The sequence below is a fragment of the Rutidosis leptorrhynchoides genome, chromosome 4 (assembly GCF_046630445.1).
Source record: "Rutidosis leptorrhynchoides isolate AG116_Rl617_1_P2 chromosome 4, CSIRO_AGI_Rlap_v1, whole genome shotgun sequence".
NCBI lineage: Eukaryota > Viridiplantae > Streptophyta > Magnoliopsida > Asterales > Asteraceae > Rutidosis > Rutidosis leptorrhynchoides.
The window spans coordinates 250188290-250214921 of record NC_092336.1 but is presented as its reverse complement, the minus strand read 5'-3'; the positions used below and the strand labels follow the sequence as shown (position 1 = coordinate 250214921).

At 34.3% G+C, this 26632-nt stretch overlaps 1 pseudogene; it reads right to left on the bottom strand.

Annotated features, from left to right (window-relative positions):
* Positions 1-14770: 14770 nt before the first annotated feature.
* LOC139844669 (protein LATERAL BRANCHING OXIDOREDUCTASE 1-like) lies at positions 14771-25122 on the bottom strand (annotated as a pseudogene).
* Positions 25123-26632: the final 1510 nt, after the last annotated feature.

The window sequence follows — 26632 nt, the reverse complement described above, 5'->3', positions numbered from 1 at the left end:
AGTTTCATGTACTTGTGTCTATTTTATAAAACATTTATAAAGCTGCATGTATTCTCATCCCAAAAATATTAGATTTTAAAAGTGGGACTATAACTCACTTTCACAGATTTTTACTTCGTCGGGAAGTAAGACTTGGCCACTGGTCGATTCACGAACCTATAACAAATATGTACATATATATCAAAGTATGTTCAAAATATATTTACAACATTTCTAATACGTTTTAATGTTTTAAGTTTATTAAGTCAGCTGTCCTCGTTAGTAACCTACAACTAGTTGTCCATAGTTAGAAGTACAGAAATAAATTGATATATATTATCTTGACCCAATCCACGACCCAGTGTATACACGTATCAGGCTAGATCATAACTTAAAGTATATATATTTTTGGAATCAACCTAAACCCTGTATAGCTAGCTCCAACATTACTGCATATAGAGTGTCTACGATTGTTCCAAATAATATATATAGATGGGTCGATATGATATGTCAAAACATTTGCATAGTGTCTATGGTATCCCAAGATTACATAATATATTAGAATATATGTATTATACAATATAAGTTAGCTAGGATATGATTAATATAGATTTGTTACCAATTTTCACGTAGCTACAACAAGTAAAAATATCCAATCTTATTTTACCCATAACTTCTTCGTTTTAAATCCGTTTTGAGTGAATACAATTGCTATGGTTGCATATTGAACTTAAGTTTATGAATCTATACAGAAAAAGTATAAGTTTATAGTCTGAAATACAGGTTGCAAGTCATTTTTGTAAAGGTAGTCATTTCAGTCGAAAGAACGACGTCTAGATGACCATTTTGGAAAACATACTTCCACTTTGAGTTTAATCATGATTTTTGGATATAGTTTCATGTTCATAAGAAAAATAATTTTCCCAGAAGAACAACTTTTAAATCAAAGTTTATCATAGTTTTTAATTAACTAATCCAAAACAGCCCGCGGTGTTATTACGACGGCGTATATCCAGTTTTACGGTGTTTTTCGTGTTTTCAGGTTTTAAATCATTAAGTTAGCATATCATATAGATATAGAACATGTGTCTAGTTGATTTTAAAAGTCAAGTTAGAAGAATTAACTTTTATTTGCGAACAAGTTTAGAATTAACTAAACTATGTTCTAGTGATTTCAAGTTTAAACCTTCGAATAAGGTAGTTTTATATATATTAATCGAATGATGTTATGAAAATTGTTACTACCTCAAGTTTTATGGATAAACCTACTAGAAATGAGAAAAATAGATCTAGCTTCAAAGGATCCTTGGATGGCTTGAAAGTTCTTGAAGCAGAATCATGACACGAAAACAAGTTCAAGTAAGATTTTCACTCGAAATAAGATTGTTATAGTTATAGAAATTGAATCAAAGTTAGCACAACTGAATTTTCCCACTTCACTCCAACAAATCGGAGACCTGAACTTTCTACCATAAAGTGCTTCAAACGGCGCCATCTCAATGCTTGAATGCTAGCTGTTGTTGTAGGAAAATTCTGCTAACGGTAGATGTCGATCCCAACTGTTTCCGAAATCAGTAACACATGCTCGTAGCATGTCTTCAATCGTTTGTATCATCCTTTCGCTCTGCTCATCAGTTTGTGAATGATAGGCAGTACTCATGTCTAGACGAGTTCCTAATGCTTGCTGTAATGTCTGCCAGAATCTTGAAATAAATCTGCCATCCCTATCAGAGATAATAGAGATTGGTATTCCATGTCTGGAGACGACTTCCTTCAAATACAGTTGTGCTAACTTCTCCATCTTGTCATCTTATCTTATTGATAGGAAGTGTGCTGATTTGGTGAGACGATCAACTATTACCCAAATAGTATCAAAACCACTTGCAGTCCTTGGCAATTTAGTGATGAAATCCATGGTAATATTTTCCCATTTCCATTCTGGGATTTCGGGTTGTTGAAGTAGACCTGATGGTTTCTGATGCTTAGCTTTGACCTTAGAACACGTCAAACATTCCCCTACGTATTTAGCAACGTCGGCTTTCATACCTGGCCACCAAAAATGTTTCTTGAGATCTTTGTACATCTTCCCCGTTCCAGGATGTATTGAGTATCTGGTTTTATGAGCTTCTCTAAGTACCATTTCTCTCATATCTCCAAATTTTGGTACCCAAATTCTTTCAGCCCTATACCGGGTTCCATCTTCCCGAATATTAAGATGCTTCTCTGATCCTTTGGGTATTTCATCTTTTAAATTTCCCTCTTTTAAAACTCCTTGTTGCGCCTCCTTTATTTGAGTAGTAAGGTTATTGTGAATCATTATATTCATAGCTTTTACTCGAATGGGTTCTCTGTCCTTTCTACTCAAAGCATCGGCTACCACATTCGCCTTCCCCGGGTGGTAACGAATCTCAAAGTCGTAATCATTCAACAATTCAATCCACCTGCGCTGCCTCATGTTTAGTTGTTTCTGATTAAATATATGTTGAAGACTTTTGTGGTCGGTATATATAATACTTTTGACCCCATATAAGTAGTACCTCCAAGTCTTTAATGCAAAAACAACCGCGCCTAATTCCAAATCATGCGTCGTATAATTCTGCTAATGAATCTTCAATTGTCTAGACCATAAGCAATTACCTTCGTTCGTTGCATTAATACACAACCGAGACCTTGCTTTGAAGCGTCACAATATATCACAAAATCATCATTCCCTTCAGGTAATGACAATATATGTGCCGTAGTTAACTTTTTCTTTAACAATTGAAACGCTTTCTCTTATTCATCCTTCCATTCAAATTTCCTCCCTTTATGCGTTAATGCAGTCAAGGGTTTTGCTATTCTGGAAAAATCTTGGATGAACCTTCTGTAGTAACCAGCTAGTCCTAAAAATTGGCGTATATGCTTCGGAGTTTTCGGGGTTTCCCATTTTTCAACGGTTTCAATCTTTGCTGGATCCACCTGAATACCTTCTTTGTTCACTATGTGACCGAGGAATTGAACTTCTTCCAACCAAAATGCACACTTTGAAAACTTACCGTACAGTTTTTCTTTTCTCTGCAACTCTAGCACTTTTTTTAAATGTTCTTGATGCTCTTGATCATTCTTCGAGTAAATACGTATGTCATCGATGAAAACAGTGACAAACTTGTCAAGATATGGCCTACACACTCAGTTCATGAGGTCCATGAACACATCTGGTGCGTTCGTCCATCCAAACGGCATAACCATAAACTCGTAATGACCGTAACGCGTCCTAAAAGCAGTCTTTGGAATATCATCCTCCTTCACCCGCATTTGATGATACCCAGAACGTAAATCAATCTTCGAATAAACGGACGAGCCTTGTAGTTGATCAAATAAGTCGTCGATTTTCGGTAGTGGGTAGCGGTTCTTGATGGTAAGTTTGTTCAACTCTCAGTAGTCGATACACAACCTAAATGTACCATCCTTCTTCTTGACAAACAAAATAGGAGCTCCCCACGGTGATGTGCTTGGTCGAATGAAACCACGCTCTAAAAGTTCTTGTAATTGGCTCTGAAGTTCCTTCATTTCGCTAGGTGCGAGTCTGTATGGAGCACGAGCTATTGGTGCAGCTCCCGGTACAAGGTCTATTTGAAATTCAACGGATCGGTGTGGAGGTAGTCTCGATAATTCTTTCGGAAATACATCGGGAAATTCTTTTACAACTGGAACATCATTGATGTTCTTTTCTTCAGAATTGACTTTCTCGACGTGTGCTAGCACAGCATAGCAACCTTTTCTTATTAGTTTTTGTGCCTTCAGGTTACTAATAAGATTTAACTTCGCGTTGCTCTTTTCTCCGTACACCATTAAGGGTTTTCCTTTTTCTCGTATAATGTGAATTGCATTTTTGTAACAAATGATCTCTGCTTTTACTTCTTTCAACCATTCCATACCGATTATCACATCAAAACTCCCTAACTCTACTGGTATCAAGTCAATCTTAAATGTTTCGCTAACCAGTTTAATTTCTCGATTCTGACATATATTATCTGCTGTAATTAATTTACCGTTTGCTAATTCGAGTAAAAATTTATTATCCAAGGGCGTCGGTGAACAACTTAGTTTAGCACAAAAATCTCTACTCATATAGCTTCTATCCGCACCCGAATCAAATAAAACATATGCAGATTTATTGTCAATGAGAAACGTACCCGTAACAAGCTCCGTGTCTTCCTGCACTTCTGCCGTATTAATATTGAAAACTCTTCCGCGGCCCTGCCCATTAGTATTCCCCTGATTTGGGCAACTTCTACTAAAGTGGCCCGGTTTTCCACATCCAAAACAAAGTATGGCGGTATTATTTGTTCCGACATTATTTGTTCCTTTAGTTCTGTTATGCATTGGTCCGTAGATTTCACACTTCTTCGCACTATGACCATTTCTTTTACACCTGTTGCAAAATGTCATGCAGAACCCCAGGTGATGCTCTTCACATCTTTGGCATGGCTGTTTTTGATTTTTGTTGCCATTGTTGTTATTGAGATTATTGTTGGGATTATTATTGTTGCTGTTGTTGTTGTTGTTGTTGTTATTGTTGTTGGGCCGGTTATTGTAGTTGTTGTTGGGACGTTTGTTGAAGTTGTTGTTGCGATTGATGTTGCAGTTATTGGGATAGTTTTTGCGATTTTGGTTGTGATTGTTGTTGTTGTATTGGTGACTCTTGTCATTGGTTTCTTCCCACTTTCTCTTGACTTGTTTCATGTTAGCCTCTCCGGTTGCCTGCTCTTTAATCCTTTCTTCGATCTGGTTCACTAATTTATGAGCCATTCGACTTGCCTTTTGTATGGAGGCAGGCTCGTGTGATCTCACATCTTCTTGAATTCTTTCCGGTAACCCTTTTACAAATGCGTCGATCTTCTCTTCTTCATCTTCAAACGTTCTGGGACACAATAGGCACAATTCTGTGAATCGTTGTTCGTACGTGGTGATATCGAAACCTTGCGTTCGTAATCCTCTAAGCTCTACCTTGAGCTTATTGACCTCGTTCCTGGGACGATACTGCTCGTTCATCAATTGCTTGAATGCTGACCATGGTAGTGCGTAAGCAGGATCTTGTCCTACCTGCTCGAGATAGGTATTCCACCACGTTAACGCCGTACCTGTGAAGGTATGCGTAGCGTACTTAACTTTGTCCTCTTCAGTACACTTACTTATGGCAAACACCGATTCGACCTTCTCGGTCCACCGTTTCAATCCAATTGGTCCTTCGGATCCATCAAATTCCAAAGGTTTGCAGGCAATGAATTCTTTGTAGGAGCATCCTACACGATTTCTTGCGGAATTAGTTCCACTGCTAGATCCAGAGTTATTGTTATTTTGCATTGCAGCCTGCACTGCGGCTATATTCGCAGCAAGGAAAACACAGAAGTCTTCCTCACTCATGTTCAAGTTCTGACGAGTCGCCGGTGCCATTTCCTTCAAAATAGCCAAAAGAATTGAGTTAATCATATAGAATTTTAGAGTAGTCAATAGTATTTCATAGCATAATATGAACTTTTTTATAAAAGCTTTTTATTCATATTAGCATTTTATAGTTTTAATTCGGGTAGTACCTACCCGTTAAGTTCATATTTAGCAGCTATTATACAATTCAACTACTACGATTATATATGAAAAACTTATTACAATAATATTTTGCGTTCAAACTTTATACAATATTTTACAAACTTACAATATCGCTATAATACATATAGGATGAAATATAGCACATAATAACTTTGCTACTCGGCAGCTATGAAGGCAATTCTAGTTAATACGCAAGTTGTTCAGCAAAAGAAATAAAGACACGTAATTCATAAGTCCAGAAACAAGTCATGCATTCAGGTTTTACTAAGACGACTTCCCATCCTTGATCTTGTGGAAAATAACCGTTATGACCATTGGCTAGGCAGCTTTTTGTAATGTCGTCAAAAGGACGAGGGTTTCGTAATGTCCAACAGCCCCGTAATAATCTAAAAACCTTGTTTCTCACCCCCAACTACTGAATCCGTCACTTGTGGGAAGGTTTTATTTAAAAGCTGCAATCCGATGTTCTTTTTCTCACTTTGGTAAGAAGCGAACATCACTAACTCGTAAGCATAACATGCTTCTTTATGTTGCATGTTAGAAGCTCTTTCTAATTCATGAAATCCTATGTTGGGATATTTTGAGTCAAAATAGGTTCTTAACCCGTAGCGTAAAATTGCATTTGGGTTCTCCGCATTTAACGCTTTAAAGAAAACACGGCGTAACTTACGGTCTCCCCAATGTGATATACCCCACCTATCAAAGGAAAGCCTTTTATAAACTAATGCATTTCTGGAAAGTCTTTCAAATGTTTGACAAGTTAATTTCGCCATAACTAAATGTGCTGATGAATTCTGACCGACTCTAGACAAGATTTCCTCAATCATATCCTCTGGTAGGTCTTCTAAAATATTCGGTTGTCTACCCTTAACGTCCATTTTCTTTTTTTATACTGTAAAATAGACAAGGATTAGATTCGTAAAAGATAATTAACAAACAATACAAGCAATTTTTACATAGAACATAAAAGTAAAGCACACTACAATACATATAATATACAACATGATTACAACCCTCTAATCTGAATCACTGGTTTCTTCTTCTTCAGACTTGGTTCGTTTTCCTAATTTTCTAGGAATATATGGTGTTCCTCTAATACGAGCTGTCGTTTTCCACAATGATTTAGAAAAACTTGGTGGTTTAGAGGTTCCCGGGTCATTGTTACATTTTAGAAAATACGGATGTTGCCGATACATATAAAGTTCATCGGGGTTGGAATCGGGTTTCTCTATTTTTATACCTTTTCCCTTATTATTTTCTTTCGCTTTATTAAATTGGGTCGAGGTAATTTCTATAACATCATCGGAATCCTCATCGGGATCCGATTCATCGAAAAATTGATAATCTTCCCAATATTTTGCTTCCTCAGCGGAAACACCATTGACCATTATTAACTTTGGTCCGTTGGTTGAGGATTTTCTTTTATTTAATCGATTTACTATAGGTATCAATATTTCTTCCTCCGGAACCTCTTCTTCTTCCGATTCCTCCTCTTCCGGTTCCTCCTCTTCCGGTTCCTCTTCTTCCGGTTCCTCCTCTTCCGGTTCCTCTTCTTCCGGTTCCTCTTCGGGAATTTGTGAATCTTTCCAAAATATATTCGACTCTTCATTATTATTAGGTGAATCGATGGGATTTGTACTAGTGGTAGACATCTATCACACAATATCAAACACATTAAGAGGTTAATATATCACATAATATTTACATGTTAATAATATATAGTTTCCAACAAAAGTGTTAAGCAATCATTTTTAAAGAAAGCACTGTCGAAGTCCAGACTCACTAATGTATCCTAACAAACTCGATAAGACACACTAATGCAAATTTCTTATTCTCTAAGACCAACGCTCGGATACCAACTGAAATGTCCCGTTCATATTGATTATAAACGTTCCATATTAATAGATTTGGTCGCGAGGTTTTGACCTCTATATGAGACGTTTTCCAAAGACTGCATTCATTTTTAAAACAATCATAACCTTTATTTTATCGATAAAGGTTTAAAAAGTATTACGTAGATTATCAAATAATGATAATCTAAAATATACCGTTTACACACGACCATTACATAATGATTTACAATATGAATATATTACATCAAAAATAAGTTTCTTGAATGCAGTTTTACATAATATCATACAAGCATGGACTCCAAATCTTGTCCTTATTTTAGTATGCAACAGCGGAAGCTCTTAATAATCACCTGAAAATAAACATGCTTAAAACGTCAACAAAAATGTTGGTGAGTTATAGGTTTAACCTATATATTATCAAATCATAATAATAGACCACAAGATTTCATATTTCAATACATCCCATACATAGAGATAAAAATCATTCATACGGTGAACACCTGATAACCGACATTAACAAGATGCATATAAGAATATCCCCATCATTCCGGGACATCCATCGGACATGATATAAAAACTCAAAGTACTAAAGCATCCGATACAACGGATGGGGTTTGTTGGGCCCAATAGATCTATCTTTAGGATTCGCGTCAATTAGTAGACTGGTTTACTAATTCTTAGGTTACCAAGTAAAAGGGGCATATTCGGCTTCGATCGTTCAACCATAGAAAGTAGTTTCATGTACTTGTGTCTATTTTATAAAACATTTATAAAGCTGCATGTATTCTCATCCCAAAAATATTAGATTTTAAAAGTGGGACTATAACTCACTTTCACAGATTTTTACTTCGTCGGGAAGTAAGACTTGGCCACTGGTCGATTCACGAACCTATAACAAATATGTACATATATATCAAAGTATGTTCAAAATATATTTACAACATTTCTAATACGTTTTAATGTTTTAAGTTTATTAAGTCAGCTGTCCTCGTTAGTAACCTACAACTAGTTGTCCATAGTTAGATGTACAGAAATAAATTGATATATATTATCTTGACCCAATCCACGACCCAGTGTATACACGTCTCAGGCTAGATCATAACTCAAAGTATATATATTTTTGGAATCAACCTAAACCCTGTATAGCTAGCTCCAACATTACTGCATATAGAGTGTCTACGATTGTTCCAAATAATATATATAGATGGGTTGATATGATATGTCAAAACATTTGCATAGTGTCTATGGTATCCCAAGATTACATAATATATTAGAATATATGTATTATACAATATAAGTTAGCTAGGATATGATTAATATAGATTTGTTACCAATTTTCACGTAGCTACAACAAGTAAAAATATCCAATCTTATTTTACCCATAACTTATTCGTTTTAAATCCGTTTTGAGTGAATACAATTGCTATGGTTGCATATTGAACTTAAGTTTATGAATCTATACAGAAAAAGTATAAGTTTATAGTCTGAAATACAGGTTGCAAGTCATTTTTGTAAAGGTAGTCATTTCAGTCGAAAGAACGACGTCTAGATGACCATTTTGGAAAACATACTTCCACTTTGAGTTTAATCATGATTTTTGGATATAGTTTCATGTTCATAAGAAATATCATTTTTCCATAAGAAAAACTTTTAAGTCAAAGTTTATCATAGTTTTTAATTAACTAACCCAAAACAGCCCGCGGTGTTACTACGACGGCGTATATCCAGTTTTACGGTGTTTTTCGTGTTTTCAGGTTTTAAATCATTAAGTTAGCATATCATATAGATATAGAACATGTGTCTAGTTGATTTTAAAAGTCAATTTAGAAGGATTAACTTTTGTTTGCGAACAAGTTAGAATTAACTAAACTATGTTCTAGTGATTTCAAGTTTAAACCTTCGAATAAGGTAATTTTATATATATGAATCGAATGATGTTATAAACATTGTTACTACCTCAGGTTTTGTGGATAAACCTACTGGAAATGAGAAAAATAGATCTAGCTTCAAAGGATCCTTGGATGGCTTCAAAGTTCTTGAAGCAGAATCATGACACAAAAACAAGTTCAAGTAAGATTTCCACTCGAAATAAGATTGTTATAGTTATAGAAATTGAATCAAAGTTTGAATATGAGTATTACCTTGTATTAGAAAGATATCTTACTGTAAATAAGAAAGATTTTTTGAGGTTGGATGATCACTTTACAAGATTGGAAGTAAGCTAGCAAATTTGGAAGTATTCTTGATTTTATGAAACTAGAACTTATAGAATTTATGAAGAACACTTAGAAATTGAAGACAGAACTTGAGAGAGATCAATTTGATGAAGAAAATTGAAGAATGAAAGTGTTTGTAGGTGTTTTTGGTCGTTGGTATATGGATTAGATATAAAGGATGTGTAATTTTGTTTACATGTAAATAAGTCATGAATGATTACTAATATTTTTGTAATTTTATGAGATATTTCATGCTAGTTGCCAAATGATGGTTCCCACATGTGTTAGGTGACTCACATGGGTTGCTAAGAGCTGATCATTGGAGTGTATATACCAATAGTACATACATCTAAAAGCTGTGTATTGTACGAGTACGAATACGGGTGCATACGAGTAGAATTGTTGATGAAACTGAACGAGGATGTAATTGTAAGCATTTTTGTTAAGTAGAAGTATTTTGATAAGTGTCTTGAAGTCTTTCAAAAGTGTATGAATACATATTAAAACACTACATGTATATACATTTTAACTGAGTCGTTAAGTCATCGTTAGTCGTTACATGTAAATGTTGTTTTGAAACCTTTAGGTTAACGATCTTGTTAAATGTTGTTAACCCATTATTTATTATATCTAAAGAGATGTTAAATTATTACATTATCATGATATTATGATATATTAATATATCTTAGTATGATATATATACAGTTATATGTTGTTACAACGATAATCGTTACATATATGTCTCGTTTCGAAATCATTAAGTTAGTAGTCTTGTTTTTACATATGTAGTTCATTGTTAATACACTTAATGACATGTTTACTTATCATTTATCATGATTAAACATAGTGTATCAATATCTTAATATGATTCATATGTATTTAGTAAGATGTTGTTATAACGATAATCGTTATATATATCGTTTCGAGTTTCTTAATTCAATAAACTCAATTTTATGTATATAACTCATTGTTAAAATACCTAATGAGATACTTACTTATCATAATATCATGTTAACTATATATATAATCATATGTCATCATATAGTTTTTACAAGTTTTAACGTTCGTTAATCACCGATCAACTTGGGTGGTCAATTGTCTATATGAAACCTATTTAAATTAATCAAGTCTTAACAAGTTTGATTGCTTAACATGTTGGAAACACTTAATCATATAAATAATAATTTCATTTAATATATATAAACATGGAAAAATTCGGGTCACTACAGCCAACTCGTTAATAATTAATAATAATAGTAGTATTAATAATTAATAATAATAATAATAATAAATACGGAGAAATATGAAGATATATGAAAGTACTAACGGAATAATTATATATTATACTATGTATTATTATATTATATATTATATGTTATATATATATATATATATATATATATATATATATATATATATATATATATTAATATTATATTATACTATACTCATATATTAAATCACAAAGTTTGGGTACTATTGGTGAATAGTACCCAACTTTGTGCATAAAATACTTGTAGGCCTCGCAAAAATGATTGTACCTACATGGATCCTTTACTAAAAAATGAAAACCTTTTAAAATTGCAAGGGCTAAATTATAGATTTCTTTAATTAAATTCAGATTCCACACAAACAACCCTCAAACTTCTCCCAAAATCCAAATACGCCCCCAACCAGGGGTAAAATGCCAGCTTAATATTTTAATAAAAAATCTTAAATAAACTTCACCCAAATCTACAACGAAACATATCATCTCGCTCGCGACGAGTTCAATTTTTCCGATACCACCATTCAACTCGAAATAATTTTACGAACACAACGCAACTAACTATACGTAAAACGTAAGCTTTTTAATAAATGCTAAACAGTTGGGAATACCTTTCATTCATATTGACTTCTTCTTTTTTTAACCAAACACTGAGTTTTCCATTAGGGCATGTTTTGAACTTCCGCTGCGAAGCGCGGGCTCCATCGCCAGTATATAAGGGCATGTTTTGAACTTCCGCTGCGAAGCGCGGGCTCCATCGCCAGTATATACTAAAACACAAAGCATTATTACTATTCACATTGTCCTAAAGTGTTTTTTTTCTAATTTCTTTTTCTTTTTTCTTCCTTTTTCTTTTAACATGGAGGTGATACTCACACACCAAGTTTTGATCCATACACACTTTTGATCATAAAACTTACAATTAGATCCCTAAATTTATCTATTGAGTTGAACTTTCTTATTCCAAGTAAGGGTATAATAGTAACTTAGTTGTGTATGGATTAAAACTTTGTGTCTGAGTATCACCTCTCTTTTAACAACCACTCATAACTAGTCTTAATTTTATAAAAAAATATCACATTTTATTGTTGGTACAAAATGGTTGTTTCTGATTCACACCTATATGTTTACTAAGTTAATGATTACTATGCAAAATATATTCTTAAAGTTGTTGGTACCATGATAAACACATTAGGTACATTACATGCCAAAATCTTAATACAAGTGTACAAGTTAAATTTAAATATACAATTACAATTAAAACTGAAATTAAAATTAAAATCAAAATAAAATCAAAATTAAAACTTTTAAGTGTATTATCATTTATTTTTTATTTGACAAAGCGATTCATAATCTCTTTGATTATTTACAATACAACAACAACAACAACAACAACAACAACAACAACAAAACCCAATACCACATGAGTGGTGTATGGGGGAGGTGAGATGTAGACAATCCTTCCCCTATCCGAGAATAAAGACAAGTCATTTCTCCACCCAGAGTGAAACACTCTCAAAGTAGAGAAAGTTATCCCTCTCTCTATTCGACGGATAAAGAGATTGCTTCCGAGAGAACCTCCGGCCTTTAGCAAATTATATGTCTCGAAAACATCATGTAACAATTTTACTCCTAGCTAGTAGAAGCAGTCCTGTTGCAATATTGGTACAATATTTTAACAAGTGGTATATATAGGGTGTAATGCAAAATTCCTTGTTTACTTCCAACAAATATATTCCATGTTTATCTATATTAATTAATGACACATGTCTATGCATATGTTTATGCGTATGATGTCCATTCATGAGTTTCAAGAGCCACATATTACTTTTAAGTTGACCATTGCCATACACTATATATATGTCTGGCACACTTACAGTTTTATGTGTACACATACTCATAAAACAAAGAAACAGAGATATTTATAGACAGAAAGAGGGAGCTCAAGTGAATGATGATGATGATGATGATGATGTAGATACATAGAAGGTGATGATAATGATGTTGATTCAGAAGCTGGAAATGTGTATGCAAATATTGAAGTTAGCATATGAGTTCTTGATGGTGTTTATTGAGGTAGTTGATTTAGTTCTTCAAACCATTGAATCACAACAAATTTACTCTTCTACCCCTTCCAACCTCTACATTGGTCTTATTCCCTAGCTACCATTTGAGTCGTGTATATATATTAATTACAGTAATTTTTTCCAATTTTTCTTTTGTTATGTACATGTAGTGTAATGTATGTCTTTACATATATGTAGAAATTTTCTGTTTTCATACTTTCATTCATGTAATATTAGACGGATTTCAACATATATAACCTTAAGTGAGCATTTGAATTATTTTCTTCAAAATTAGATGTTTTCGTTCAAGACTTGATTTTCTTGATGTCACGAAACCATGTCCAAATAACGGAATTAATAAATAATTCTCCACGCATTGTGGGATAGATTTCATTCATATTTATAATACATACATAACTTGGAGAATAAGATAAATACAATAGTAACTATATCTATACAATATTTACTCATAAACTTGCTCTCCAAGTTCATCAAGATACTTGATCCCTAAATTATTTCTAATACCTCTAATATCCCCCCTCAAGCGAAGAGGTGGGAAACCAACTCGAGCTTGGTGCAAAAAGATTTGAACAACGGACAATCCATGCTCTTGATAATGCTTCTTCAAACAATGTCCTAACTTCACGAGTGGTATGCTACCCGAACACGTCAGACGGTGCTTCTTCCAAGGTTATGCTAACGACACACGTGGTGGAAAAAATGAGCATGAAAAAAAAAATAGAATATAGAAGTGTTTTTTTTTTTTTTTTTTTTCATTTTCAGAAGAAATCGAAGGAAGTTGAGATTCAAGAAAAAGAAGAAGAGAGAAAAAGAAGTTAGATGTGTCAGCGGTGTAATGAGACGGCGGCATAGAGATAGCCTTACTCGGTCTCGATGTAGCGACGGCGGCACACACATGAGGGCCTGACTCGGACTCGCTGTAGAGATGGCGGCACACACATAGGGGCCTGACTCGATCTCTAGATAAAAACTTGCTCGACAAAAGTATTAAGTTTACGATCATGATTATAAGTACTCAATGATCAGGTGGAGAATTTACAACCAAGAATTAAATTGTGATCAACCACTTTATCCGCTCTCTTAAAAAAATAAATTCGAATAAGATGTTGTAAATATTCTACGGAGTATTATTGAAGCTGTGGAAATTGTAGAGGTTGCAAATTACACGTTGCATATTCAAATCAAATATTTCATAGTGGCACTTGATGAAACTTCAATAAAGGCAGCAAGTCCTAAAGAATAAGAATATAGAGATTGAAGCGAAACCAAACGAAGCAGAAATTTGAAATAAAATACTCCGTATTTCGGAACTTCGAAGAATACGTTGATTAAGAACATAGAAAAGAACCGGACCTTTTTTTTAATTGATCGTGAGGATCGATTAGGCTGATACCATAACGGAATTAGTAAATAATTCTCCACACATTGTGGGATAGATTTCATTCATATTTATAATACATACATAACTTGAAGAATAAGATAAATACAATAGCAACTATATCTATACAATATTTACTCATAAACTTCTCTCCAAGTTCATCAAGATACTTGGTCCGTAAGTTATCTCTAATACCTCTAATACCAATTATATTCGGGTTCAAAATGTTTAATGCTTATGAATCCAAATACCTTTTAGCGCATATGGGTAATTATAACCATCATCCTTTTTATTCAAGAGGACCAAAAAATTGGCTAATGGATCATCGGTACCATTACAACTACAAGTGCCAAATTTCAAGGTTCATAACTTTACTTTACATGAAAAGATAAGATAACTACTTATATAACAACATTCTCAAAACGAGAAACAACATCATCAATTTTTCGCTCATCTAATTTCTTAAAATGATGAATCTGGATGTTCTCAACATCAAGTTTCTTGAAATTACTACGTTTTCGAGTGACAAAGAACTTCCCCCAATTGTAACCCTCATATTTGGTAGGGTTTTGCTCATCTATCAACTCTGGTAGCGGTTCAACGATAGTATAGTGTGCAGGGTTCACGAAAAATGGAATCGAAAACCTTTCTCTAGTAGAGTTCACCCTCACCCTGTGTTCTACACTCTCATATGTATCATTGCTCCAAACCTATAAAACATTAGTAATTAAGAATCACTACACTTCAAACCATTTATATATAGTACTCCATTATAACTAATAATTAATAATTATCATTAATTATATAATTAAGAAAGTTTAAAACAATCTAACAATTAATATGTGGATTTTTCTAACGAAAGACCTTAGGGCTGACATTAAAAAATAAAATTATGTAAAAAGTTGTTGTACACTTTGATGGTTGAAGGTTGTTTCTAGAAAATGGTTAGTCATCTACAAACATTATTATACGTGTCCGAATTTTTTAAAAACCACCCGGGAGCTATCGTTAGAAAAATGTGTAGTACCTGAATTACGTCCCCAACATTGATAATGAAAGCATTTGGTGTAGGCTTGACAAAGATCCACTCTCCATCTGTTTTTCGTTTCACTTCTAAACCTCCTACGTCATCTTGAGTCAAAATAGTCAACGCACCTCCATCCTTGTGTCGGCCAACACCAAGGGCTAAGTCAGGTGCGTTGCAGGGTGGGTAGTGGTTGAGCCGAACAAAAGTTGTCTGTGTTGGAGTATGATACAAATTCAAAGCGAGCGGAAGCATTTTTAAAACTTTACAAAATCATACTCTTCCACGGATCATTGTACAAAACTTTAGTAAACAAAACAAATTAACGAAACTGAACAAGAGAAGATTAGAATACAACCTTTGTAGCCCTTTTGAAGATCGAATTTGAAAACCCAAAGAAGAGTTCCTCTAAACGGTAGACACCCAAAGTTCCAACCTTGCTTCGATCTATACCTTCTACTTAACGGATCTTTTCTTTTCCTTATTTCCACCAAAACCCGAACCCAATTATAAAGTATTTTGGTTACTTGAAAATGAGAAAGAGAAATAGCAGTTTGTATGTGTGTTTTTGTATCTCAAGTTACATATATATTTTCAATACCAAGACTTGGTATTATATAGAATAAAATTGATGCATATAATACAAATATAAAGATTTGAAAAGATTTTAAAAGATTTGCAAAATCAAATCTTTATATAAAATAAGATTTACAAATCAAATCAAATCTTATTTATATCAAATCAAATCTTATATATTTAGATTTGTAAGTATATGTACACACATAAAAAAACTTACTTAATTTATTAAACCATTAACTAATGATTAATAAATTAATTTCCGATTAGAAGGTATATCAAACAATTTACGATTGGCCTTTGTGAGTGACCGAATAGGATAAATGGACTTTTATTATTTAATGTCATGGGCATATCTTCGGAATATATGTACCACAGTCAAACCACGATCGAACCGTAGCCAACCCGAGAACATATTTCTAACAGACTCCCACTTGCACTGACATTAATAATATTGGCCTGTCTTAAAAGACACACCGTGTGTAACAACTAGTCTGCTACGTTACACTCCTATATTTTGATTTATATCAGTCATCCTTTTGTTCAAGATATCTATATGAACGTGTGACATGGTTAAGTGTCAATCATCATCATTCAAGATTATGTTTCCCGAAAGAGATTTGTGGTGATCAAATAGACTGCTATTGCATCAATTCAGTCGTAGCATGGCCATGCATTTAATGCAGCACAAATCAACGAGGGGCCCAGAGATATCGCTTCAACTTGCTATGAGAAGAAGGAACAAATTGCTTCAACTGTATAGACATCCACCACATCCCATATTGTACCTGATCTGCACCCTTATGACTGGCATTTACGCACAGCGTTAAATACAGGTCAAAGTAGAATATAGTTTGTATCAGGATTCCTCATACATATCCACTCTAGGATAAATGATATTGCCATCTTAGAGCTTACTTGTGACTTAAAACCATGAAGTAATGTCTAAGTGTGGTCATTCCAGAACCTTGAATCAACTATCAAGTTCCTCATGAATGTAGTTTCATATAAGCCTATATTACTACACTTCATAGCAGCCTTAATTCAATTCTCTCTTCCTTAGAGAATGATCGACTGTGGAAGTTTATGAAATAATATTCATTGGAAGTTAAAACATGCAAAATAAAACATGGCAATATACAATGAAATGATCGCATCGTGCGTATAATATAATCTCAATATATTAATCATCAGATCAATTGCAACATATATTATTGCCCAATGTTTAAAGTTTCAAACTTAACATAATAAATACAATCAAACTTTATCATCGATGACACGAATGCCAATAGACATGCTATGAGCATCATGCTTAGTCTGTGGCAAAGGCTTGGTGAAAGGATCAGCCAAGTTCTTAGTCGTGTCTACTCTACTTAATAATATGTCATTTTCTGCTACAAGTTGACGGATGCAATGATACTTTCTGAGTATGTGCCGTGTGCGCTTTTATGACCTCGGTTCTTGAGCCAAGACAACCGCACTCACATTGTTGCAGAAAATCTCAACAGGATCATGGATTGTAGGAACCACTCCTAGATCCCCGATGAATTTCTTTATCCACATGGCCTCTTTAGCAGCTTCATTTACCGCTATATACTCGGCTTCTGTCGTAGAATCAGTAATAGTACTTTGCTTGCCACTTCTCCATGTGACGGCTCCATCGTTCAACATAAATACAAATCCTGATTGTGAAGAGCAATCATCTCTATCTGATTGGAAACTAGCGTCTGAGTATCCTTTGACGCTCAGCTCGTCATTCCCACCATAGACCAAGAACATCTCTTTAGTCCTCCTAAGATACTTTAGAATGTTTTTGACTGCTATCCAATGAGCTTCACCAGGATTGGCCTGATAACGACTAGTCATGCTTAGTGCATACGACACGTCAGGCCTAGTGCATATCATCGCATACATGATCGATCCTATAGCTGAAGCATATGGAGTCCGGCTCATGGTAGCCGATTCCAAGTCAGAATTAGGACATTGAGACTTGCACAATATCATTCTAGGGTTCATAGGAACGCACCCTTTCTTGGAGTTATGCATACCGAATTTCTTCAGTATCTTATCTATATATGCACTTTGGTTTAGCCCAATTAATCTCCTTGACCTATCTCGATAGATCTTTATACCCAAAATATATGATGCATCTCCTATGTCTTTCATGGAGAAACATTTCCCTAGCCAAGCTTTGACATCTTTCAATGTCGGGATATCGTTTCCCATGAGTAATATGTCATCGACATATAGTACAAGGAAGACTACAACACTCCCACTAGACCTAACATAGACACATGGCTCATCTTCGCCTCTAATAAAACCAAATTCTTTGATCTTCTCATTAAAGCAAAGATTCCAGGTACGAGAAGCTTGTTTAAGTCCATAAATGGACCTTTGAAGCTTGCACACACTATTAGGATACTTAGGATGTACATAACCCTCAGGTTGTGTCATAAACACATCCTCTGTTAGTTTACCATTAAGAAAAGCTGTTTTTACATCCATTTGTCATATCTCATAGTCATAAAATGCAGCTATGGCAAGAAGTATTCTAATAGATTTCAACATAGCTACTGGTGAAAAAGAGTCATCATAGTCTACACCATATTGTTGCGTGTAACCCTTAGCCACCAGGCTTTGAATGTGTGTATATTTCCATCCATATCGGTCTTCTTCTTGAAGACCCACTTACACCCAATGGTTTTAATACCTGGTATATGATCAATCAAGGTTCAGACTTGATTATCATGCATGGATTGAATCTCGTTGTCCATAGCCTCCTTCCATTTGGCAGACTTAGGGCCTGTTATCGCTTCCTGATAGGTAATAGGTTTATCAGAATCTATATTTTCATCATCACCCTCAAATATGTGTAAACTATATTTCTTTGGTGTTTGACGAACTCTATCAGATCTACGTATGGGTGGTGGCTGTAGGTTAGTTTCTCTCTCAACAGCAGGTTCGTCGACCTCTTGAGGAGAATTGGTTCCAATATCGGTTTCCATGTCGGTTGATTCTTGAATTTCTTCAAGGTCTATTTTGCTCCCACTGGTTTCTTTTGATATGAAATCCTTTTCAAGGAAGACTCCCTTTCGAGACACAAAGACTTTGTTCTCAGTAGGGTTGTAAAACAAATATCCAAAAGAATCAGTCGGGTAACCAACAAATAAACACTTTTCAGATCAGGGTTCAAGTTTATCTTGAGCTTCACGACGAACGTAAGCCTCACAACCCCAGATTCTTAGATATGAGAGAGACACAGTTTTACCATGCCATATCTCATAAGGTGTTTTGGAAACTTTCTTGGTTGGGATGAGGTTAAGGATCTTTGCGGCAGTTTGTAGGGCGTAACCCCAAAAACTGATTGGAAGTATTGTGCGGCTCATCATGGATCGAACCATATCAAGTAATGTTCGATTCCTCCTTTCAGCCACACCATTATGTTGTGGTGTTCTAGGAGGAGCTAATTGTGAGATTATCCCACAACCCCGTAGATGATCATAAAATTTATCATTAAGATATTCACCACCTCTATCAGATCGGAGAATCTTAATTCTTTTGTTCAGTTGATTTTCTACTTCGTTTTGGTATGTCTTGAACACTCCAAAAGTTTCAAACTTTTGTTTAATTAAATAAACATAGCCATATCTACTGAAGTCATCAGTAAATGTAACGAAGTATCGTTCCTGGTGTCTAGTAGGCGATCTGAACGAACCGCGCACATCAGTGTGTACCAACCCCAACAGATCCTTTGCCCGTTCACAGTTTCCTGTGAAAGGTGCCTTTGTCATTTTTCTTGATAAGCAAGATTCGCATTCATCATACGATATTATATCAAATGATTCTAGAATTCCATCTGACTGGAGTTTGGCTATGCGTTTCTTGTTTATGTGGCCTAAACGACAATGCCATAGATACGTTTTATCCAAAACATCTTTAGATGAATCAACATTGTAGATTGAACTATCAATTAGCTTTGCTGTGGTTTCTAAGATGCCTTTACAAGGACTAGCCTTGAAATAAAACATCCCATTTTTGTGAACAAGTATTGATCCATTATCAAAACTAAAATTAAAACCATCATTAAATAAAGCATCAAAAGATATAATGTTTCTTGCCATTTCGGCACTGTAGCAAACATTAGATAAAACAATACATAAACCAGAATCAAAAGAAAGCTTGTATTCTCCAATCATGTCAACAGAGGCAACATTCTTATTCCCCATGATTAGATTAAGCTCCCCGGTCTTCAGCTTCCTACTTCTTCTGAGTTCCTGCACATTTGTACAAATGTGAGTACCACATCCCGTGTCCAATACCCAGGAATTAGAAATAGTAGTATTGTTTAGTTCAATCATGAACAAACCTGAAGGTACGGCGACTCCCTTAGCCCGTAGTTTATTAAGTTCCTTCAAGTACTTAGTACAATTGTGCCTCCAATGTCCTTTATCCCCACAATGAAAGCATATTGCTTCTTCAGGAGACTTGGTTTGCGGGATCTTTGAAGTAGAAGAGTTAGCAATGCCCTTAGGTTTAGGTTTGAAGTTGGACGTGCCAACCTTACCCTTGCCCTTGTTCTTGCCCTTTGCTTTGTTTTTCTTCTTCTTAATCCCACCTTCACGAATGGCTAGAACGGTAGTTGCGGGTTTAGCTTTGGCCATGTTAGCCTCAGCGGTTTTCAACATGCCATGGAGCTCCATGATTGTTTTCTCCATATTGTTCATATTATAGTTCATAATGAATCCTTCATATGCACTAGTCAGCGAGTTCAGGATAAAATCCGTTGCAAGCTCCTGCCTTATGGAAAAACCAAGGCGCTCCAACCGGTCTATGTACCCTTTCATTTGTAGTACATGGACACTAACGCTACTTCCCGTTGCCATTTTGCAAGATACGAGAGCTTTCACGGTGTCAAACCTTTCTTGCTTTGCTTGTTGTTGGAACATGTCCTTGAGTTGGTTAAGCATGTCATACGACCCTAAGCTCTCCATGCCCTTTTGGAGCTCTGGAGACATGGTCGCCAACATCAAGCATGCTACCTCATTAGACTCGGAACGCCGTTTTTCAAACTCGTCCCTAGCCGCTTGAGTAGCTCTCGATCCGGGTTCTGCCGGTAAGGGTTCCTCAATTGCCCTGATCTTTCCTTCCATCCTAAGAGCAATTCTTAGGTTGCGAAGCCAGTCCATGTAGTTCAAGCCCGTAAGCTTGTCCTTTTCGAGGAGTCCTTTAAGGCAGAAATTAGTGATTGATGACGGAGTAGGATTTGTGTTTATTGCAGACATCTGTCATATTTTATTTTTAAAGTAAGTTGTATTAGTTAGTTTGATATGCTTAAACCTTGTTAAGATAATTACCCAAGTGTGTTTAATAGTCAAACAATTATAATTAACAAGGCTAAGATCCATATTTCACTTATGTTAACGACGGGTTCGCCGCGGATCGCCAACCATAAGCTATTTAGGTAGGTAACTATATTACCAATTTCATCCATTATGAAATTTTTAGGTTCTGCGGGATTTAGTGATAATCAATTATTTCACTTGGCATGTTTAATCCCTTCTACGCTAATCCTTCCTCGTGGCGGGTTTGCCGCAAACCACGATTTCAGATTGTAAACCGTCCGTGATAGATACACGTGAAATCCGGCCCAAGACTCTCGGGTATCGCGAAATTCACCTCACCCTTCCCAACACCCAATTAAAGTCCGGCCCAAGACTCTCGGGTATCGCGAACTCTAACAGGTAGAAGGTTCGGATGTGTGTACTACTCATGGATAGCATAAAGTTTACATTTAAAACGGGTTTTTGTTTTCTTTTAGCAAAAGTAGTTTACACCATTTTAAAACATTTGCTAATTATGTATTGCGTGTTGCGTTTGTTAAACTAATTTTAACCAAACCGTTTTATATGATTATTGTCCCTTTTGTTTTTTTTTTAAAATATTTTCTAGCTAGCATGGCATAGACAAATAATAAAACAATAATAATCATGACACGCAATTATCGGTAGTATACCTCGAGTCCTATACGTTTTTTCGGTGAGCCAACACACGGAAAAACATGGTCAACTAGGGACATAACCTTGTGTGAGAATTGGCTCCCACTAAAACCGTCATCTCCATTATATGCTCGGATGGGCCGCCTTGTGAACATCGTCTTCTTGATTTCAATCTTGGTTGCATTATCTTACAAAATAACTATTCTATTTTCTATACTATTACAAATACAATATAAATAGAAAGACGACATGCAAGTCGTTTAATAAATTATTACATTCATCCTGAATAAATAATAAATTAAATCATACAACCAAACATCCACATAAGGGTCTTATTGAGGCAAATACTACCGATTTCATACAACAATCGCATACATTACAAATGGAGTGCCAACCGTCCATTTTCATATAACATGTTTCGATAAGGATTGATTTAAACAACACTTAATGGCACTTATAATATTCAATCCTTGTTTACATAACATATGTATGTAAACCCACTTCATATTTTGTAAGTATGGTTTTCATGCCAAAACCATCCAAATAAACATATTAAGTGAATCAAAACATGTTGGAGATTTATTCACTTTACCAAAACATAAAGTCTAAAATTAATAATTTTAATTTTCTCATTTCATGTAAAACATGAAAAGAATTCATGTACTTTATTTTCCTAAACATTGAATCATTAATAGTCAACATGCAAGTTACCATTAAAATTTTCGGATTTTGGCAGATTCATACATGTAACTTTAAATGGTCATATCTTACTCATTTCTAATCCGTTTTCGATGAATTGTTTTTTCAAATTTAAGTTCTTTCAGTTAGCTTTCAAATGCAATTGGTCTCATACAATAATATTGAGTGTAAAGCCCCGAAACAGTCCATCAAATACGGACTGTCCAGGCTGAAAAAAATTTCTTAAATGAAAAAAAAATGAATTTAACCCATTTTACATTTTGCCAAAATCCAAGATTCAAATTAGTATTTAGGAAATATAAATCATGATACTTGTTTTGCATATTTGTTATGCTTGATCATCTCCAAGAATCATGCACAACGCATCCATCAAAACTAAATATCATAAGAAAAGTTTGCTAAAACTTGTACAAGATGGCTCTGATACCACTGTTGGAGTATGATACAAATTCAAAGCGAGCGAAAGCATTTTTAAAACTTTACAAAATCATACTCTTCCACGGATCATTGTACAAAACTTTAGTAAACAAAATAAATTAACGAAACTGAACAAGAGAAGATTAAAATACAACCTTTGTAGCCCTTTTGAAGATCGAATTTGAAAACCCAAAGAAGAGTTCCTCTAAACGGTAGACACCCAAAGTTCCAACCTTGCTTTGATCTATACCTTCTACTTAACGGATCTTTTCTTTTCCTTATTTCCACCAAAACTCGAACCCAATTATAAAGTATTTTGGTTACTTGAAAATGAGAAAGAGAAATAGCATTTTGTATGTGTATTTTTGTATCTCAAGTTACATATATATTTTCAATACCAAGACTTGGTATTATATAGAATAAAATTGATACATATAATACAAATATAAAGATTTGGAAAGATTTTAAAAGATTTGCAAAATCAAATCTTTATATAAAATAAGATTTACAAATCAAATCAAATCTTATTTATATCAAATCAACTCTTATATATTATATAAAATATGATTATAGTACAAATCTTTATATAAAATAAGATTTATAAATCAAATCAAATCTTATTTATATCAAATCAAATCTTATATATTTAGATTTGTAAGTATATGTACACACATAAAAAAACTTACTTAATTTATTAAACCATTAACTAATGATTAATAAATTAATTTCTGATTAGAAGGTATATCAAACAATTTACGATTGGCCTTTGTGTGTGACCGAATAGGATAAATGGACTTTTATTATTTAATGTCATGGGCATATCTTCGGAATATATGTACCACGGTCAAACCACGATCGAGCCGTAGCCAACCCGAGAACATATTTCTAACAGTCTGGTCCCTGAAAAAGGGCTGTAATCGGTTCGCAGGGAGGTTCAAGCTCAAAGATATCAATTCCAACAGTTTGTTTGATAGATTTTGCACATCTTTAACATATTCTTCACAAGCCTCCCTATATTAATGTTAAGTTATATATATAGTATAATTGCTTAATCATTTTAAATTTTTTAGTTTGTTGACAATTATGAATCCTGTGATTAAAGTTTAATAGTTATATGTTTACTAAAACAGAACATCAGATTATCTAAAAAAAAGTTGTGATTTAAGTGTAATGAAAAAACTCAATTGTATACCCTCCCTCCATCCCAGTGTAAGGTTTACATTTGATTTTCAAAGTTTTTCTATGCTAACTTTAACCGTAAATATCTTTATTTGTGTTATATAATATTTGTTAAATTTGTATGAATGGATTGAGTTTATAATTCAGTTTTAATTATATAACTTTCATCAAATAATATATAACACAAATAAAAATATGTATGAAAAGAAACATTTTGAAAGTCAAATATGGACACTTATAATGAGACGAATAATAAATAGTACTGAAATCCATACAACACCAAACATGTTTTATGATGTTGTACTGTATATGTATAGCACCTTAAAACTTGTTTAGCGGTATATGGATGGAAATTAATGGTGTACGGATCATCAAAGTACCTTAGTTCCGGAGGATGTTGAGGCCACTGGCTCGAAAACTCAGTGGTCCGTTCATCCTCCGGCTAATAAGAAGTAGGCATGACGGTTGGATTCTTGACCGTAAAATCAAAAACTTCTTTCCAGTCTCTCACATTTTTGGTATGTTCGGTATCATAATAACCAAATGGATTCGATTCATCTCTCTTCACCTTCCTCTTCTCTTCTACCGTTTGATCGAAAAACGTCTTGGCTGCTGACTGTATCCGTTTTCGTCTTTCGGTTGGAACCCCGTGGTTGATCACTTGAAAAAAGCCCCAGTTTTTGCACGCATCATGGACCTCCACAACAAGATGTTGTATCGCAGCCGTGCGATCATTGGTGTCGGTTGGTTTCGAGTTAATGAAAGGTGCGAGATCGATTTGTGGAATTCCATGAGCTTCAACTACTGATGGTTTTGGTCTGTGTTCGAGTTCTTGAATGAACGTTGGATCAACTTCTCCCATGACTAATAGTAATATTTTTCTGAAAATAATTAAAAGTTGGTGGTGATTTATACTACCTCCGTCTCATTCCAATAGTCTACAGACAAAAAACACGCAGTTTTAGGAAATTCCACTAACTTCATTTCTCCACCAATGAAATATCTTCTCTCTCCAAATCCACCAATGAAATATCATCTTTCCTTTCTATTTATGGAAGTGGACTATCAGAATGGGACAACCCAAAATGGAATACTAGCCTATTGGAATGAGACGGAGGTAGTAGATACCTTAATATAATAATATAATATAGTTGTGTTTAGTTTCATTTGTAGATTTGTAGATACATTATATAATATTAATACTAGTTGATATTGATTTGGTTGGTGTTGTGAATCTGGATGCTTTTCTGCTCATAGTACATGGAATGATTGAAATTGTTGATTGATTCACCCTTTTTATCATAAACATTTAATTATTATTTATATTTATGTCTAAAACTTAGAAAAATACAGGTGTAAACAAAAGAGGTGAGCTCGCTTGTTTTGAGACGGATATATTGAATTTGAGCTCCAATAGCTCGCATGTGCGAGATCGAATATTGTTGTTGTATATTAAATTTGAGCCCGGCTTATCTGATAGTAGTATACAAGTTCGAGTCTCCTCATCTTATATTGTACAAGCTCGGTTTCGGTTGATTTATGTATGTAATAGATGTAATAGTTAATAATATAGAAATTTATTTATATTTATATTATATTATCGTAAAATAATAATTAATTTATAAAAATTAAATAATTGTTTAGACTCGCGAGCACATTCGAGTCTGATATAATAATCACGAACTCGTTTACTAAAAGATCATCAAAACATATTCACATTCGAACTACTTTAAGCTCAACTCAAATAGAGCTTTTAAAAGAAATTGATCTTCAGTAGATTGGATAACTCATTTACACCTTAAAAAAAGGAAATTGGCCCAAATACACATTTTTAAAGTTTTATTCCAAAATACACTTTTGAAAAAAAAATTGTCTATTTACACCATTAGGTCGACCACCTAATGGGTTGACTACACCTTTACCAGGTCGACCGCCACATTTTTCAAAGTGGTCGACCCTGGAATATATACATGTGGGTCGACTACCATATTAGGAAGGTCGACCACTGTATTCGACCTAAAACTACACGGATTACCTTAATGATGGTCGAGTATACATTTTAAGCATTGAAATAGCGAGTTCCACATTTCAAATTAAAAAATTTCGCTCCACACGCCCTATATACGAACCATCAACACTCATTCATTGCAGATACACTCAATTCGATATTAGCTTCTTCTTATCACATATCGATTTCAAAGATACAACCCTAATTCAAAGATAAACCCTAATTCGTTGATCAACTGCCAAAGATGACTGATGTGGAGGTAAACCCTAATTCGATCGTCTACTGTTTAATTGTATTTGTCTATATGTAACTGTATCTATATGTGTGTATGTATGTATATGTAAAGGTATATGTATATGTGTGA